The following is a 6941-nucleotide window of genomic DNA, read 5'->3' on the forward strand; positions in this document are numbered from 1 at the left end:
CAGTCTATTCTTCTGAACTCCTTCATGATGGTGGCAGAAAAATTATCTAGGAAATTTGATACTGGTATACAGCTGTGTATTCATGACTAATATTGATGAGACCAATACTATGAAGCATAATTGGCTTTAAAACAGTAATTTCAGGCCTAGAGAGATGGTTCAGTGGTTAAGAGCACTGGCTCCTCTTGCAGAGGACCTGGGTTCAGTCCCCATATGGCAGTTAACAACTGTCCGTAACTCCAGTTCTAAGGGAATCAGATTCACTCTTCTGGTCTCTGCAGGCATTGCACACATGGGTACACTAACTTACATGCAGGCAAAAACTTGTTACCACAGTGGTGGTGGGCCAGGGTGTCACCATGTGCTCTGTAGGAAGCAGAACTTTCTTACATACAAAGCTCTCTGAATTTTACAGATTCTCAACGACCTTTGAGTGTCTGCTTGAGTTATTTTCTTCTCTATAGTCCCTGGAATTCAAACCTTAATATTTGAAAAAGTTCATAAAAATTCAAAATCACTTTAAAGGTTTTTTTGGCATAAATAAATGATAAATGCTTGAGGAAATAAATATGTTTAACTTGATTTAGACACTACACAGTGTGCACATATCACAATGTCACACAGTGCTCCATTCATATGTTCAATTTGTATGCACCAATCATAAAATAAGTTTCACTTACTTTTTAAAAGAAACGAAGGCTTTTTCCTTTCCATGTCTTCTGCCAGAATTGCCGTTCTGCTTGCATGCTACAGTCCAATTCCTGTTTTTCCACCTGTTTGAAGGAACTTCATGTCTGATCACATCCCACCTTCTTGGTTTTATGTTGTTGTTTGTTTTTTAGTATGTTGATATATATTTTGAAGAATTCTGTCTCTATTATTGCAATATAGTTTGGGGAGAGAGAGAAGCTTAAATTTTGAGTCTACACTTTTGACCTGGAACCACGAATGTGTTGTTGCTGCTTAGTTTTGTTGTTTATTTATTTATTTTTGTGGTGCCATAAGGGAACCAAAAGCCTTGTACATGCCAGGCAAGCACTGACATACTCCCAGCTCTGCTATTTTTTAAATGTAACAAATATTGGGCCAGGGAGATGGACCCATTGATTAAAGTGCTTACCTTGCAAGCATGAAGACCCAAGTTCAATCCTCAGAACCTAAGCAAAAAGGCCATGTATGGTAGCATGACTTGTAATCCCAGCACTAAGGAGGTGGAAATGGGAGTCCCTAAGACTCACTGGCCAGCCAACCTAGCATAATTGGCAAGCTCCAAGTCAGTGAGAGACCATGTCTCAAAATAAGATGGACAGAGTTCCTGAGGATGACACCCAAGGTTGTTTTCTGGCTTCCAAATTCATGTACACACATGTGAATGCACACCACATGCACCCCTGCACATATCTGTACACCCGACTACAGCATACACACACACACACACACACACACACACACACACACACACCACCACCACCACCACCACCACCACCATTATGCACACACATAACAAACATTTAAATGAAATATTTCCCACCTCTAATAAGAAATAAAACTCCATCAGAGGAGGGAAGTAAATTTAAAAGCACTTCTATAAATCTGCAAAAAGACCGACTCCCTTGACAGTTTGTGACTATGCTGTCTGGTCTGTGGTCCACATTCCATCGGCCTCAGATCTCTCTAGGCACCTAGTGACACTGCAGATACAATAATGTACTATCTTGTCCAAAGAAAGAGTTCTGCCTGCTGGTTATTGCTGCAAGTGGTAGATTTTATGAAAACTCAGTATTTGAGTCCACAGGTTCATCAGTTTCCATTAGTATACTGCTGTTTTTACACGTGTTCCCACAATCCACTATTCTTAGCTATTTGAAGCCAAAGATGGAATTTTACTATGCTTTTGGCTTGGTGATAAGCTGTTTCCATTGTTGTTTGTCTATTTTATAACCTTCCAGAGCTGCTGAGTGCAATTTTTAGCTTGTGAGCCTGTTACAATTGTCACATTGTGATTTTGAAACATCTTTTTGAGACCCTTCCAAATGGAATATTTCTCTGAAATTTTTCTCCAGGCTCCCCCCCACTCCTTGCCTTATTTCCTTTGAGTTGGTCTTTGTTAACATAACCGAGGGAAGTAAGCTGTGGCTCCTGAATTCCTCCCTGCCAAGGTTCTAACAAGCATTTCTGAGACAGTCCAGCAGAACTCACTAATCCCATAGACTTCCTTAGAGGGAAGTTACCCCTCAGAACCTCAAGTTCACTGCTTGGCCAGCTTCATTTTTCAACAGAGAAGGGGAGGACAGAGGCAGCTCTCTACTTCATACAGTGAAGGCTTCATCTTCAGTTTGCCTTCCTGTTTCTCTTTCCTTTAGAGGTGGGAGAGACCAAGCAGACCATCTTGTCAAGGTGAATTAAGTCTTTTCTGGCCAGGTTCTCTGGCAATCTACTTAGTGCCCAGATTCTAGTACTCTGAGTCATAAAATTTGATCATCCTTTAAATGAAAATAGCTACTTTGTTCTAATTTTGTCACTACAAAATTTTGAAATGTGAGCTGTACTCATTCCTTTATACAGAAACACTATAAGCAAATGTTTCTATCCAGCCCCTACTGCTTTTTACAAGCACAGAGGTAGACCAAGGTTACCCAATAATGCATGCTAAAAAGGACCCTCCACTGGCTGAACCTGTGTGTCATGTAGCAGGCAACATCCTAATCACCATGCATGCAGAAATCTCATGACAGTACAGCATCATTCTCATTACAGAGGTAGAAACCTGAAGTCCAGAGAGTCTAATCAAATTTTCTGTCACCAGCTAATTGGAAGCTGGTACAGGAGTTTGCTTACACTTTAAACCATTGTTCTTTCTAATATAGTCTGCATACGATGCAACACATAGCAGAATCCCTTGAAATACTCTGTTCTCCTTTGGACCTCATTAGCACTCCCTGCTTAGGCTTGAAGAACTCTCACATGGGCCAGCAAGATGGCTCAGCAGATAAAGGCACTTGTTGAATCCCACAATCCATATGGTAGAAGAACAGAATGGACTCCTGCAAGACTTCCACAAATGTGTTCACTCACAACTGCTTCCCCTACAGAAAATAAGTAAATAATGTAATAAGAATTTTAAACTAATTAGCCCACTTATTAGTTTTCTTTGTCTTACCTGGCCCTTGCAAGCCAAATGCCTAGATTGCTGGATAGTAGGGAACTTTTCCAAAGTGGTAAACTATGACTAAAACCCACAGAAAAGCCTGAGCAAAGGCTGTTCCATGAGTCACTGGCAAATACATGTACTGTTGTCCTCTACTGCTGACACTTTGGAGAGTGGAAAGTTGCAGTATTCAAGCTGGAAAAAATAGATTAAGGCAAGCCCAGAAAAGCCAAGTGCTTATGCTGACCTGCTCATGAATGGGCTGGATGAAGCCTAAAGCTCTCAAATGGAAAGTGCTGTGCACATACATTTGCTCTGGGTGGAACCAACCTAACTTACCCTGAGGAAAAGCTCGTTGTCCTCATTATTGTCAAATTCCTAAACCTCCCAGAGTGAAGAATAGTTTTAACCTTTTATTCTGACGCTGTCACTTAACTTACTGTTGAGCATATATGTTCAGCGTGTAATTGATTGAATGACTGTATCTTGTTTCTCCAAAGAAACAGAACCAACAGGAGATATGTGGATACACAGAAAATATAAACATAGATAAGTTCTACAGTTTAAATATGAAACATCCCCCACAGGCCCATTTATCAAAGGCAGGGTCCCCAGCCTGTGGCACTACTGGGAGTTGGTGGAGTCTTTAAGAGGTGGGGCTTAGGGGTTGAAGAGATGGCTCAGCAGTTAAGAGCACTGGCCGCTCTTGTGGAGGACCCAGGTTCGATTTCCAGCACCCACATGGCAGCTAACAACTGTCCTTAACTCCAGTTCCAAGGGATCCAATGCCTTCTTCTGACCCCCGTGGGCACTGTACAACACAGGTACACTTACACACATGCATGGAATACACTCATACACATAAAATAAGAATAAGGAATAAATTTTTTGTTTTTTTTTTTGAATTTTTGTGTGTTTCATACAGAGTATCTTAATCAACTTTATACCCCTTCCCCACTGGCACCCACCCACAGCCCTCCCACTGGAGTTCATACATTCTGCCATTTGTGTTAAGGCCTATCATGTTGAGTTAGTGCCTCCAGACATCCCTCAGTGAAAGTTCATCCACTAAGGTCTAGTCAGCCTATCTAGAGTCCCTCCCTTTAAGAAGATCAGCTCTTCCTCACCCAGCAGTAATCAGCTGTCAATAATTCTTCAACTAAGATTGAGGCCTCTGTGCGTTTCCACAGTTCTGTGCTGGGGTTTTTTCTGCTTGAGTTTGCATGGGTCTTGTGCACTCTGACACCATTGCTGCAGGTTCATGAGCAGGGTCCCAGGAGCCTGTAGGACTCTTATTTCCATATGGTCATGCACCTCCTCCCTGGCACTTACAGTCTTTCCACTCCCTCTTCCACAATGGTCCCTGTACCCTGGGTGGGTGAAGTTTAATATAGGAGTCCTGTCCAAGAACCCACACCCTGAAGACTCTTATTTTCTGTTTTCTTTTGGCCGTTTGTGACATTTGTGTTCCTGGACCTCTGTTGCATGAAGGAGCTTCATTGAAGAGAACTGAGAGATGCATTAGTGTTCTCTTCATCCCTTGTTCTATGTTCCATGAGCCTTGGGTGTAGAGGTTGTATCCTAGATGCTCCACTTAGACTTGGACAATTCATAGACAGTCTCTGTATGACCAGATGTGGAACTCTGTAATAATCTCTGTCTGTTTCAAAAGAAGCCTCTTTGATGGGTGGTGACTGGGACACTTATCTGTAAATATAAGGATCCATATTTTGCACATAGTAAGAAATTACATTTGTCTAGGAATGTAACAGCCTTGGCGTTTTCTCTAAGATCTATGACCTCTCCAGCTATGTGTATTTGGCTAGGTTTACAGTAACACACATGAGTTTCTTCCTATTGAGTGGGTTTTAAGTCTAATAAAGTAACTGTTGATTACCCCCAAGATAAAAGTGCCACTACTGCACCAATGTTGTTTTCTGTGCCAGTAGTTGATGTGGTTTTTAGGCCTTGAAGCTGGGGTTGGACCATCAGTTGATGTTCTCCCTTAGCAGCTTGTGCAGTGTTCTCCAAAGCTATGAGAGCTAGCCTTCGGGGAAGGTGGCTTCCAGGTCAGTTCCAGATCCATTGCTCTAAATCCTGTGTCCACAGTACTTCCTGTCTTCAGCAATAGGGTCTTACCTTCAAGTTCTGGGAGGCAATCAAGGGCTGTGGCAATAGCCTGTATACTTTGGGGAGTTTCTTGGACTACCCTGGCCAACAATTCAAAGGAAGGTTTCTCCTGGCTGGCACTGTTTCTTGTAATAGCCTTCAGCTATACACATGGGCTCATGTAAAGATATTGTATTGTAAGTTTTTGGTCTAATACGATTACCTCTGGTTTTTTAGACTAGCTAGGCGTTATTTATCTCTCCTCTCTCCATCTAACCCTCCCTCCACATCCTCCCCATTTAATGTGTTCCCATTTTCCTCATTTCTCCCTTGTCTGCTATGGTCCCACCTCTCTTGAGCTCCTTCTTCCCTTTATTACCATAGTTCCTTGTAGAACCCTCCCTTCCCCCCTCATTTAAATACCCCCATTTCCCCCATTTCTCCCTTAGTAACCTGTCTCCTACTGTTTTTCTCTCTCAGCCTCCTTCTTTCCCTTTACCTCCCTGATTGCTTTCCATTTTCCTGGTTCCTGTAGTTACACCAGGATATATATTGACATATAAGGATTTCATACTAGGATCCACAAATGAGGAGGAACGTGTGTCATTTGTTTTTCTGAGTCTGTGTTACTTCACTTAGTGTAACAGTTTCCAGTTCCATCTGTTTAACTGAAAATTTCATTATTTTGTCTTTCTTAAGAGCAGATCTCCATTGAAATAAAATATTTTTTTTAAAAAGAGGTGGGGCCTAGTGAGAGGACGTTAGATCATTAGGGGTGTGTTCCACTTCTCACCCCTCTCTGCTTCCTGGCCAACATGAGGTAAACAGCTTTGCTTTGCCACACACTCCCTGCCATGATGTTCTGCCTCACCACAGGCCCAAAGCAGGTGCAACCATAGAATCAAGAAATCAAGAGCCAAAATAAATCTTTTCTCCTTAGAAGGTGCTTATCTCAAGCTTTTGTTATAGTGACAGGAAACCAACTAGCATAAGAAGGAGACTTCTTATAAGGAACTGGCTCATGTGATTATAGAGGTATATAAGTTCAATTATAAGGTAAGCCAGGATGCTAGAGAGCCAGAAAGAGCCAAATTTCTATTCTAAGGACTTTAGACAAGAGCTGATGCTGCAGATAAGGTCTAAAACTGTCTGCTGGAGAAATCTTTCTTTTATGGAGAAAGGTTAGTCTTCTTGTCCTTTCCAAGACTTCAGCTGATTAGATAAGGCTCACCCACATTATAGGGGGCAGTCTGCTGTACTACTCTATTGACCGAAATGTTAAACTCTTCCAAAAACACTCTCACAAAAACACCTAGAATACCATGTAACCAATTGTCTGAGTACTCCATGAGTCTGTCAGGTTGACACATAAAATTAGCAATTATAATAAATGAAAGTAAAGAAGAAATTACAGTTTCTGAACTGTGACAGAGCAAATAGGATAACAGGTATTGGTCTATGCCATGGGCTTCATTTAAAATACCACCTCAAGCACATTGTGTGTGTGTTTGTTCAACTGGTGGCAAAGGCATGAAAGACAGGTAAAACCTGGAACTCATGGTTTAGTATGGTTTTGATACATATATGAAGGGCTATGACAAGACAGCTCAAAGCAATGGTGTTAAGAAAAAGGGTGGTGTGGCAATGAGGCATGCCCCGAGCAGCTGGCCTCGGGGCCCAGGGC

The sequence above is a fragment of the Nannospalax galili genome, unplaced genomic scaffold (genome assembly GCF_000622305.1).
Source record: "Nannospalax galili isolate Female #2095 unplaced genomic scaffold, S.galili_v1.0 scaffold305, whole genome shotgun sequence".
Lineage (NCBI taxonomy): Eukaryota > Metazoa > Chordata > Mammalia > Rodentia > Spalacidae > Nannospalax > Nannospalax galili.